General features: G+C 45.7%; 1 protein-coding gene across 8 annotated transcripts in view; it reads left to right on the forward strand.

Annotated features, from left to right (window-relative positions):
* Positions 1 to 12569, forward strand: part of Pdzd2 (PDZ domain containing 2) — a 372451-nt gene that overhangs the window by 179466 nt on the left and 180416 nt on the right. Inside the window, exon 1 of one of the 8 annotated variants that reach the window (XM_076916419.1) lies at positions 2913 to 3006. The exons of 6 other annotated variants lie outside the window; for them this stretch is intronic. The gene's annotated coding sequence lies outside the window, so the exon portion shown is untranslated. Of the gene's footprint in view, positions 1 to 2912; positions 3007 to 3026; positions 3860 to 12569 lie in introns of those variants that run through there. One more of the 8 variants, XM_076916416.1, reaches the window with a different exon arrangement.

The raw sequence follows: 12569 nt of genomic DNA on the forward strand, positions 1-12569 counted from the left end.
GTGTCACCATCACACTGTGATGTGATGACACACTGTGTGTGTGTGAGTGTGTGTAGGTATATGAGTGTATGTGTGTATGTGTGTGAGTGTATATATGTGTATGTGTGTGAGTGTATATATGTGTATGTATGTGAGTGTATATATGTGTGTGTGTAGGAGTGTATGTGTGTGTGAGCGTTTATGTGTGAGCATGATGTATGAATGTGTGTGTATGTATGTGAATGTGTGTATGTATGAATGTGTGTGTATGTGTGTATATATATGTGTATATATGTGTGTGTATGTGTGTGTATGTGTGTATATGTATATGTGAGTGTGTGTATATGAGTGTGTATGTGTGTGAGAGAGTATGTGTATGTATATGTGTGTGAGTGTGTGTGTATGTATGTGTGTGTGTATATGTGTGAGTTCATGCATGTGGATGTCAGAAGACAAGCCCAGATGTTGTTCTTCTGGAGTGGTCCAACTTGGTTTTTTGAGGAGTCTTTTCCTGGGACTTGTGCTTGCCAATTGGGCTACACTGGTGGCTGGCCAGCAAACCCAGGAATCCTCCATCATCCTGCAGTCCCATCATCCTACCAAGTCTGGTTTTTGGTTTTGATTTTTTTTTTTTTTAAACATAGGTACTAGAGGTCAAACTCAGGGCCCCTTTCTTGGACCACAAGTACATTGCAAACTGACCTGTCTCTTAGCCTGTATTCTTAGTTCACATCATACAACATGGTAACGCACTCTACATTATGTGTATGTTATCACGCGTCACAATGACGACTCTGCTGACACACCCCCACCCAGATTATTTATGTTAGGAACTGTGGTGTTTTGACTCTACAAAGCTTCCTGTTTGTCTAGAACCATAATGGTTCAATTATAGAAAGTAGACAACATTTTCCTACAATCATTTCTTAGAATATAAGTATCAAATTAGTAGTATGTTTTTGGATGGGGTTCTATTAGAATGTTTGATTTTTAAAATTTATTGTTTAAGCTGCAAAATTGAGTTTCATGGAAAAAAAAAACCAAACCATTAAATAAATAATGGCTTGGAATTAGGACAGAACTTACAGCAACTTCTGAAATGCCCTAAACATACTTCTGCCACCTAATACTACATTTTTTTTTTGTATGTGCATGTTTTTTTGATTTGTTTTGGAGATAGGGTCTCACTACATAGCCTTGGCTGGCCTGGAATTCACTCTGTAGACCAGGCTGGCCACAAACACATAAAGCTCTCCACGTGCTGGGATTAAAGGTGTGCTTTATCCACCTCACCTGGCCTGCTTGTTACGTGAAACAGCACCCTCAGGCTGGAGAGGTGGTTCAGTGGTGAAGAGCGCTGGCTGCTCTTCCAGAGGTCCTGAGTTCAATTCTCAGCAACCACATGATGACTTACAACCATCTATAATGAAATCCAATGCCCTCTTCTGGTGTGTCTGAAGACAGCAACAGTGTACTTACATATGTATAAATAAATAAATAAACAAACAAACAAATAAAATCTTAAAAAGAAAAGCAAAGACACAGCAGCCTCAGCACGGACTATATACCATATCAAACAACTCTGGAATATGCTGAGGGTACTCAGTGTCCTGAAATATCCATTATTTTTTCACCCAAGATTTGATTCTTCATGTAAAAAATAAACAAGCTCGCCCATTTCCTTAGCATACAGATTTGCTTTCACCTTTAATAAAGGCAAAATTACCTGTCCACCAAAGAATTGTTTTCATCCTTTAGGCTGTATTATCAGTAAGTGTTCCATTTTTCTATCTAAATTATACACCTACATATCCAAGGTTGTGGAACAGATTCTCTGACTAAAAGGAGTTGCAGATAGAAAAAAGTTTACAAAAGTTTTATTGTCTGGAAGCTAGATGCTTTCCCGTTAAGAGTGGAGGTGCAGTAGCCTTTTCTGAACTCATGAAGTCTTTTGAGGAATTGGCTCACAAAGCTAGTCTCCTGACACACGGCGTTCCAGGGACCTCCACCAGGTGGTGTTGGCTACAGGGACTCACATTTTGAGATAAACTGTCAAAGAAGGAATGCCTCAGCCTGGTCTTCCTACCTGTTTCTGGTTTGCTCTTATGCTGGTCTGAATGAAGCAACTGAGGGTAATCCGAGGACTGGTAATTGGTAATTTCGGTAATTATTTACCGTGTGCTCCTGGGCAGCTTTTGGGAGTGGGCAGACTTCCAGCCCTGACTTGACATGGGCCGGCCTCTCCTAGTCTCTAATTACCCATTCCAGTGGCAGTAAATGGTACTGGGAATCGCGGCCTTCTTTGGCTTCCTTTATCATAATTAATCGCGTCGAATTCCAAAAGATTTGTCCTTTGCAAAGCTCATTTACTTTCGTGGGCTGCGGGATGTCCAGGAAGAGCACGATAACTTGAAGATACAGGGTGAAGCTGTACAAGGTTTTGATACAAATCCAAGGATCTAGGAGGGTGTGTGCCTGCCGGTGCAAGTCCTAGGAGGGAGGCACGGGGCTGCAGCGAGCTTGTTTTTGCTGGCATTCCTGCATTTCACCTCGGGAGCTCACTATATCCCTAACTCAACTCCTCCTGCCCGCCCCGGAGCACCTTCAGAGCCAGGTGAAACGTGTTTTGTTTGCGCAGAAGTTCCTTAACAGTTTGAGGTTTGGCACAGCCAAGTGCTTTTACGTTTCAACAAGTGTTAGGAATGGAAACGTAGAGTAAAATACAATTGAAGTTTTGAAAAGCCATGGAATGATGGGGCGGGGTCGGGGCGGGGGCTCCCCTCAGCCTTCTCTCCTACTTAAAGAAAAACAAACATTGTTTTCCTAAGCTTTCTTGCATTCTCATTAATTTAAGACAGGAAGCCTTCGGTGGGTGTGACATAAACAAGTTGGCCCTCGTGGGTCGGGCTTCCTCATCAGTTTGCAGCTGGAGAAATGGCTGAGCTGCCCAAACCCATTCTGGCCTCTCGGGGGATGACTTGTTGACTGAGCCCTGCAGAAGGTGGGAGGGGCAGGCGAGCAGAGAAGGTATAAAGGAAATGCTTTAGCTGTGCGGTCACTGGCGATTGTAATTCAGGGGTGGTGAGTTTGGTTATTCCAACAGAAGGAATCTGATTTGGAGTTTCTGGAAAGTTCCCTGACATCCCGCCGGGTAGGATAGTTGTGATTTTAGTTGGGGGGGGGGGGGGGCTCATGCGTCCCCCCACAAGAAGTCAAGCTTCTGCGGACGGTGAAGCGGAGCAGTCATGAAATGAATGATGTTAGAAGGTGCAGCTTCTTAGCGTGGAGAACTCCAGCCAGGGTGGGGGTATCTGGATGCTGAGGGGTGCGGGGGAGCATTTTTTCCCCAGTTCACCGCAGGAAGCTCCCGCGCACTAGATGTAAACAAAAGTGTCTGAGAGAGAAACCCCAAACTCCGAGCAAGCCTCCGGGCGCGGTTTCCTTTTCCCTGCAGAGGACGGGGTGAAGGGAAAAGGACTTTGGAATGCCGTGGAGTTTTGACAAGTGAGAGTCGGGCTAGGATTGCATTACAGCCTTTTCATAACCCCCTCCACCCACCGAGTAGGGAGGGGTCCTCCCGCACATCCGTAGCCCGCGGAGAGGAGCGTTGGCGACGTCCTGCAGGAGCCGGGCTTGGGACAGCAGGACAGCCCGGGGGACCTGGGGAGGGCAGTGCCCCCGCGAAGCCTGCCCCGCCCCTCCCTGCCCTGTGCTGGGGGCTGCCAGCAGGTGCTCCGGCTAATGACAGGTCTCTGGGGCTCACTCAGCTCAGCTCCAACGGATTACCCTGAGGCCAGCTGCTCCTGCCCTCAAGGCTCCCAGAGGAGCTGAGGGAAGAGATCTTGAGAGAAAGCTTCTAGAGGTGACTTCAAAACTGGAGGTAAGAATCTAAGGGGGGCGGGGGGGGGGGGAAGCCCAGATTCGATCTGATCCAGATTGAGATGCATACGGAGGAGGCTGGATCCACTAGTGTGCCAGTGTGAGAATTTAACCACAGCCTCCCAGAAATGAGCGGCTACCTGACAGCTTGTTACTTTCCGTTGGGGGTTTGCATGCCGTGGAAGTCAAAAAAAAAAAAAAAAAAAAAAAAGTGGTTTCTATTCACTGGGAGGAGCGATTTGGAACTGGTTTGTCAATAACTGGATGTAAAGAGGCAACTTGTGTGTCTGTGTGTGCACGTGCCTGCGTGTGTGGTGGGGGGATGTGGAAGGATGTTGCGGTGGAAGCAGTCCTTCTGTCCTTGTACTTTTCTCCTGGCTTCTGGTTAGCTTCTGGTTAGCTTCTGGTTAGCTTTGGTACAACCAAGCTGTTTTCTGTCCCAAAGGGAGAGTTTGGATGGTTCCACATACAAGGCTGTTGTCATCTCCTCTGGGGACAGATCTTTGCCCCAAATTACTAAACAGTGTACTTGGACAACAACGCTATTCACAGATTGTGCAAACTTTTTTGATTAGATTACCCAGAAGTTAAAAAATAAAAAATAATGAAGGATGCTCAGAAAGAGGATAGCTTTTTTTTTTAATTGCTATTTTGGGGGTGTTGTGCCCCTTTCTTTCTTCCTTCCTTCCTTTTTGAACCAGGGTCTCCCTCAGTATATAGCCAGGGCTGGCCTTGGACTTGTGATCCTCCTGCCTAAGTCTACAGTTCTGGATTATAGTTGTGACCTGTCTCTGGCCAAAGATGGCCTTTTGTATCACATAGTCCTGCTTTAGCGGACAGCTTAGAAACAGAAAGAGTGAAGTGACTTCAAGTGATAAGAATAAAAAGTGGAGTCAACTGTCATCTTCAGAGAAAAGTTTCTTCTTCTTTTTTTAAAGGTTTATTTAGGTATTTCATGTATATTCTCTGTCTTTATGCACAGCAGAAGAAGGAGTCAGATTCCACCACAGGAAGTTGTGAGCTACCATGTGGGTGCTGGGAATTGAACTCAGGACCTCTGCAAAAGTAGCCAGTGCTCTTAACCACTGAGCCCCAGAGAGAAAAGTTCCTAAGAATATAAACACTATTTTTTTTTCTTTCCACAAACTAGGTCTAGCCGAATACAACAGGGAGCATAGTCTATAAAAATACAGTGCTATAACTGTTTCTGCAATTCTAAACTCACATTATAGGTAAATTACAAAGTTCATGGGATGCAAAATTCGCAGCTATCCCGTTATACCTATGCAGGCTCTAGGAAGAGCTGTGGGACCCCCTCCCCCGCCCCCAGGTGATAGTCATACCTTTGTGGAAGGAGGCTTCATTAGGTTCTATAGAAAAGAGCCACGCAGTGGTGGTACACACCTTTAATCTCAGAGGCAGAGGCAGGTGGATCTTGGGAATTTTGAAGCCAGCCAGATCTACAGAGCAAGTTTCAGGACAGCCAGGGCTACACCGAGAAACCCTGTTTCACCTCCCCTTCCTCCCCTCCTCCACATACCCCACCACACCCTACCAAAAGAGTTCCTAGATGGACCATAGCCAGAAGCTGAAATAAGATGTTTAGGGGAAAGTGTCAGGGGAAACCAATATGAACTCAGATTCTAAGGTTTGCCCCAAATCTCTCAGCCTGCTCTGCTGGGTTTGACTGCGATGGTTGGGAGACCGATTTAGGCAGCCTCCCCCTTATCTACAGTAAAAGGTGGCTAGCATAGGAGTAGCAGTGTACTAAGCACTTCCTGTCTGTTTCCCATTCCCATAATTCACCCAAGCACCACATCACACATGGTAGATTCTCTTCAGAAGAGAATCTATCCCATTACTGCTAATGTCTGGATACTCCAGGATCCTTATACCAAAGAGTCGTTAAAGGGCCAGGGGTGGCTTCCCATTCCTCCCTGTCTCCTGGGACATCCTCCTTATCCCTGGCTTCACTGGTATATTATTTCTCCAGAGCCATGGCCTGGCACGTGTCCTGCCTTCTTCAGTGGGTTCTCCAGGGTGTTGGTTGGGCTCTTCCTGATTCTTGTGTAGCTTCCCATTCTTATTCTGGCATCCAACTGGAAGCCTGAGGTATCCTTCTTTATGAAAACACAGTCACAAATAATTTTAAGTCACCGATTGTTTAGGACTGGGTGTCACCTTGGCTGGCCTCAAACTTGCTATATAGACCAGACTGGCTTCTGCCTCCCAAGTGCTGGTATTAAAGGCATACACTGCCTGGTGGTTGGTGGCACACGCCTTTAATCCCAGCACTTGGGAGGCAGAGGCAGGCGGATTTCTGAGTTCGAGGCCAGCCTGGTCTACAGAGTGAGTTCCAGGACAGCCAGGGCTATACAGAGAAACCCTGTCTCGAAAAACAAAACAAAACAAAAAGGCACACACTTATTTATAAGACCTACAAGGAGGGACAGCAATCATTCCCTTACCCCTAAGTGGCTCCAAGGACAGCCACTTGAACATCGCCTATTCATTTTTAAATGGTTAAGTGCATCCTGCCCTGTGGTTGGTTCTTACCAAGTCCACCCTTTCTGATTGCACTCTGGGTTTGCTGCCCTCCAGGCAAAGCTGGCTGCATCAAGCAGCGAAAGTCACTTGACAGTAGTCGTGATGAGGCAGAGGAGTGCAGGAATGTTTTAAGTTTGGGAGAAGGAACTAAACCCTCAAAGACCACTATCACAACTGTCCGTGTGTCCTGTACTAGGGATATGTTCTTTCTCTTGTTCAGGGGATGTCCTTTATCATCTGAGCCCCCCACCCCCAAGCCTTACCTTTTATGTTCTGTTCCATAAGTGCCCAAGAAAACATGCACATGACATCAGTGTTTTGAGAGCCTCCAGGCCTGACTGTCAGGTTGAACTAGGGTTGAACTCAGCCACAGTGGAAATCTCTTTCATTTGAATCAGGAAAGTGATGCTCTCTTCCTGGTCTCAGGGCCCTACTCAGGGGTCAGCTGTCACTCTACTTCCTGGTGTTTGGAGTCTTTCCCCACCTCTGGAAGGGGGAGGGGGGATAGATTTTTCTCCTGTCTTTTAATATTCTTTTTCTTCATAATGAAGATTTATTATAATACACTTTGTATGAGAGTCTTTGTCCGTGTATCTTACCAGCATTTTGATGAGCTATCTCAGCCTTGTAAATCTGCCTCTTGGTTCTGAACAGTTGTTTGGTTTTTTTTCCCCCTAGAGGTTCTTTTTAAATATAAAATCCCCTCCGTTTCTTCTGGAACACCATTAATGTGAAGGAAGTTTTTATGGACTGAATCATTAAACTCTTACCTATTACGTTTCCTGTTTCCCTTTTAAAAGTTCTACTTCCTGGGAAATTTCTTCATCTCATGCTCTGAGAGGCTAATATCCCAGCTCTATGTCCGATGGTCAAATCTCTAAATCCCAAGAGCTCAGCCCCTTAGGGTTCTGAGTTGTCTTATAATCTCCTGCTATTGTTTCAGGGCTGGAAAGCAGCTCCACTTTGCAGTCCTCGGGACTGTCTTTGAAGTGCCTCTCTCCTCCCTGTATTGTTTCTGTTTCCTCTGATTTCCCCCTGGCCGTTTGTTTGGATTTTTTAATCTCTTCCATGGTGAAGGCTTTCCTAACGTGCTTCATGATCCTTGACCCATTCCTGAAATGCCGATTGGAAAGTCTGAACCGGTAGGGCTGATTCTGAGGAACGTTTCCTTTTTAATGAAGGAGACCCAGGGCAGTGTCTCCGAAGGCGCAACGCCTGGCACACGGTACACTTTCTATATGTGTCTGCACAGCAACGGAACAGCAGAGGACCTGCCGAGGCCAGGTGGCAGTGACTGGGCTTTGGTTTTTGTCTTGTGGTCTTGGTTTTGAATGGCGTTTTATTGAGCATGGTCTTTATTTAAGTTGATACGGCAGTGGCTGTTAGAATAACTTGAGAGTGCATTCCAGGGCCTCCACTGAAGACTGACTGGCTGGTGATGTCAATGGAGAACTCTCATCAGCAGACACAGTTTCCTCCCTGGGATAACTGCCCAAATGGAGAGAAGTCTCTGTGGGAGGAGAGTCTCTCCGAGTAAGATTCCGAAGGGCATATGGAATGAGGAGCCGGTAACATTTGCTCTTGGAGAACTTCCCTTCCCCTGTTTAATGGGTGGTCCCCCACCCACCAGCTACAACTGGCATGTCTCTGTCCAGAGATGCTGTGACACAGCAGAGAAAAGTCAGGCCTTCACCTGTAATCTAGGAGGAAAGGAGACAGTATGGGGGTCTGGTGGCTTTATACACTGACCCTCAGCCAGCCTACCCTTGTCTGATTGATACATGGTATTCCTAATTCCTACTGGATACATGGTATCCCAAGACTCTCTGGGGTAGTGGGAATGAAGGACAGTAAAGTAGGCTTCCAGCCCCACCCCCACTCCCTATCCCCCACCCCTGCTGTACGTGCTAGCATCAGCTTGCCTTCATCTGGAAGTCAGGTGCTACTAGTTTCTTACTGCTAGTTTATGTGTCTGTCAGTTTCCCAAAACTTGCTGCAGCCACTGCTTCTCCTGGTTTGCTTTGTCTTAGTTCGGCTTGCTGCGGCCCCACCCCAACATTTTGCAAACTTTTAAACAGTCCTAAACTCTCAACCAGTCTTGTGCAGTCCCTGCCTGATTCTCCCAGCTTTTCCTCAGGTCTTCCTCCTGTGTTTCTGGCCCAGCGCTACAGGGACCTGCTGGAGATAGGCCACACTGCCTGTTGCACCCAGCAGTAAGGTGCCTGAGGCTGGAGATGGCTGGTTATTGGGCTTTAAGCTGAGCAAATTGGAACTGATTTGTCAGTGACTGGATGGAGCTTGTTAAGTTCGTTGTGCAAGAAGCTACTTACTGCTCGTTATGAGCATGGAGCAAAGGCTATTTCCAGATATTCGATGCTCTGACTTACTCGGTGTTCCCAGTTCATGAACACCGGCAGAGCCTGCTGACTTCTGTGAAACACATTCATATTCCTTTGTATCTTTGCCTGCCGCTTGGTGAGTGGGGGAAACAAATGTGAGGACCTGGAAGTGCTTTTCTCTCAGGTGCTCGGCCTTTTCTGTCAGGTACCTTATTCCATAGCTCAGAGTCAGATGAAGAAAAGGGCACCCTGGGCCGTGAGGAGGTACGGTGTGGAGGTTTTAGAAAGGGTTTGTTGCCTGATGGTGATGGCGCACGCCTTTAATCCCAGCACTTGGGGAGGCAGAGGCAGGTGGATTTCTGAGTTCGAGGCCGGACTGGTCTACAGACAGAGTTCCAGGACAGCCAGGGCTACACAGAGAAACCCTGTCTCGGAAAAAAAAAAAAAAAAAGAAAGAAAGAAAGAAAGGGTTTATTTCTTAGAGAAAGATACAAAATAGCGCTCTTCTGCCTGCTGCTATCAGGAAACACGGGCCTCTAGGTTCCAGCCTGAGGGGAACGTAAGAGACATTGCAGAGATCAGGAAAGCTTACCAGGAGCCCTGACCTCTATTTAAGTCATTTTGAGTCAAGGTTTGGTATCATTTGTCACCAAAGTGATCCAGGTGGAGATTTATTCAGGCATCCCTTTATCTCTGAAAGGCATCAGGGAAACCTCAGGCTGGCTCAGTTTGGAGTAGCCTGCCTCCTCATTTGATTCTTATATTGATTGCAAGTGGGATTCCTCTCAACTCAGCCCATTTTGTAGGCAAATGAGAACCTTTTTTTTTTTTTTTTTTTTTTTTCCTGCTCCAAAGGTCACCATAACTACTGAGCTATTTGGGGATTGGGGGGCCAGGAGACAGTTGTAGATTGTAGTAAGCCCAAGTTTAAATGACATTGCAACTAGGAAACCTTTTCTAGCCCCACCTAGAAAAGCCAAGGGCTGGCTTTGACTTCCCCCTGGGTTCACACCATATGGTGTTCTCCTTCTCCTGTGCTTGGTATTTCCTTTGCACACTGGGGGACGTTTTAAAGAGGAGACAAACTGTGACAGTGCTTGGTAGTGTCAGGAAGGCTAGAATGTAGGAGAACATAGACTGTCATTCTGTGTTTTCCGGCTTGGCTCCAGTGGCGGGATGCTCTCTGTTTTTATGAATGAAAGGCCTGTCTGGGTGGTTCCATTCCTGATAGAACCACAGCCTAAAGGTGAATGCCCTCCAATGCACTCGTCACCCTTGTCTCTTGATATCTGAGTGTCTCCTTAAAGCGAGACTCTAAGGAAGACTGCCTTATACTGTCATGCAGCTAAGAGTTACTGAGTCCCTGCCAGACACAGTTACAGTGTCACATGTATGAACTTAATCTCATCTACACCAGGATCTTAATGGTTTTTTTTTTTTTAATTTAACTTATTAATGTGTTTGTTTGTGGGGGCTTGGGGAGCACACACACACCACAGCATGTGTATAGAGGTCAGAGGACAACTTTCGGGGTGGGTTCACTACCACGTGGTTTAGGGTTTTCTTCTTTCTGGCTTCCCATGTTGTTGCAGGAGCGTTGGGATCGAAGGCTGTTGAGTCTGACTTTTTAAAGTGGGCTCTAGGGATGGGACTCAAATCCTCAGGCTCACACGGCAAGCCCCTTTAGCCAGCCCAGCGTCATGATCTTATGGAGGATAGTCTTATCCCCGTTTCACAAGGTGTCTTACATGTGCTTTACACCGTAATTCATCATAACCTTAACACCCTTTATACGTTCTGTGGTGTTCAGCAGGAATTAAGACATTGTTGTGAATGAATAAACAGGATTTTTCAGAGTATTATAAACTCATTGATTTTTTCTTTTCTTTTTGTTTGTTTTTTTCTTTTTCTTTTTTTTTTTTTTATTAACTCATCTATTTTTAATGGTGGCGTATTTCCTAATAGAGCCAAAGACCATAATTTAGCTAGCTCTTTCCAAGGATTATTCAGAGCTATGGCACAGGTTCTGAGATATCTCAGACACAAGCTTCCTACTTGAAAGTGACCGTGAACCATGTTATTGATTGAGGGTTTTTGTTGTTGTTGTTGTTTTTGTTTTGTTGTTGTTTTAGAGATAGGGTCTCAGGCAGCCCAGAATGTTTTCTAACTCATGACCCTCCTGCCTTCACCAGCCAAGTGCTAGGATTCCAGGCATTGAAAACCTTTTTATCCTTCTGGCTTCTCTTCACCTCCCCATAGGCCACTCCTAGGAGATGACTCCATCATCATCTGAGTTCCAGATTCCCTTTGCTTGAACTAGAACCCTGCACAAAAGGCTATAGCATCTGGGAGACACAAATATTTTTTTTGAACTGTTTCCAGGGGTGTCTACTAAAAGTTCTGCATTAGCTGGCAGGGAGTTGCTGTTTAGAATATAGATCCCTGAAATGTGGCCTGCCAAGGGCCATTTTCCAGGTGTTTTCTCATAACATGTCTTATTACACTCTTCAATCTAGAGATACTATATCAAACTCATTCATTATTTGAGACTTTTGGCTGACCTCTGAGATTCTTTTTTTAATTGCCGGCTGATAGAAAATACAAATGGAAAAATGTGTTAGTGTGCAAACTTTGAAGTTTGATATCTTTGGAATTGGGGGCCTTGTAGGGCTAGAGGGTGAAAGAAAATAATAAGATGATTTTGTCTGGTTAGTGGGTGCCCTGACAGTTCCCCCCCCACCCTTTGGTCATTTATAAACAATTTCATTGTGCCTTAGACAATTAAAATGTTCTCAAGTTAATTACCCTTAAAGTTCTCATTTAGAAAGGGGGCACATCTTTGACCTTGTATATCAAGAAGACCTTGGTCTTTCCATTTAGGTTCATTGTATGGTACAGTCCTTTCAGCATGAGGACCTGAGTTCAAATCCCCAGCACCCACAAAAAAAAAAAAAAAAAAAATCTGAACATGACTGTGAACTTGCAACCCCAGCCCTGGAGGGTGGGGATAGGAGTATTCCCCAGAGCTGTCTGGCCAGCCAGCTTTACTGAAACACTGAGTTTCTAGTTCAGTGAGAGACTTGGTCTGAAGGCAGTAAGAAGGGGACCAGTAAAGGAAGACACCCAATACCCTGTTCTTGTCACCATCCATGTGCATGGATACACGTGCTTGTATCCACCATCCAACATGCTTGTATCCACCCACAAGCAGTGCATCCCACACACATACATGTGTGTCCTAAATACATTTGAAAGATGCATTATGCGTACAGCATACATATGTGGCTTTCTTGCTCCTCCACTGGTCCCTGATTCATTTTCTGGCTTCCTCTGTACCGGGAGAATCACATTTATGGTCCTTAACACTAGGTTCCCTTGCCCTTTGCTTCTGACTGGATCCAGCCAATAGGACTCCAACTGGCAGAAGATGGGAAGCAAGAGAAGGGAGAGTTGAAGAGTTTGTTACCCACTCGTGGTCTTCTCAGACTTGGCGAGATTCTGACAACAGCTAACTTCTCCCAAGGCCTTGAGGGGTAGCTCATGCTCACGGCCCCCAGCTCCCATATGGTCTGGTAATGCCACTTCCTTCTCCCTGTGCCTTTCAGCTTTGGAGATGCTAAACTCTGAGTGCTGTGCCCTGCTGACCCTTCTGTAAACCATCCCGGTATCAAACTCTTTCATATTCCACCCTTTAGTGTGTTTCTGAGTTTTGGACATTGACTGGTGCATCTCTCTTCCCGATAGTCTTTTTTCTTTCTTTCTTTTCTTTTCTTCTTTTTAAAGACAGGCTTCACTGTGTAGCTTTGGCTAGCTGGAACTCAATGT

Source organism: Arvicanthis niloticus, chromosome 19 (genome assembly GCF_011762505.2).
Source record: "Arvicanthis niloticus isolate mArvNil1 chromosome 19, mArvNil1.pat.X, whole genome shotgun sequence".
In the NCBI taxonomy this organism is placed as follows: domain Eukaryota; kingdom Metazoa; phylum Chordata; class Mammalia; order Rodentia; family Muridae; genus Arvicanthis; species Arvicanthis niloticus.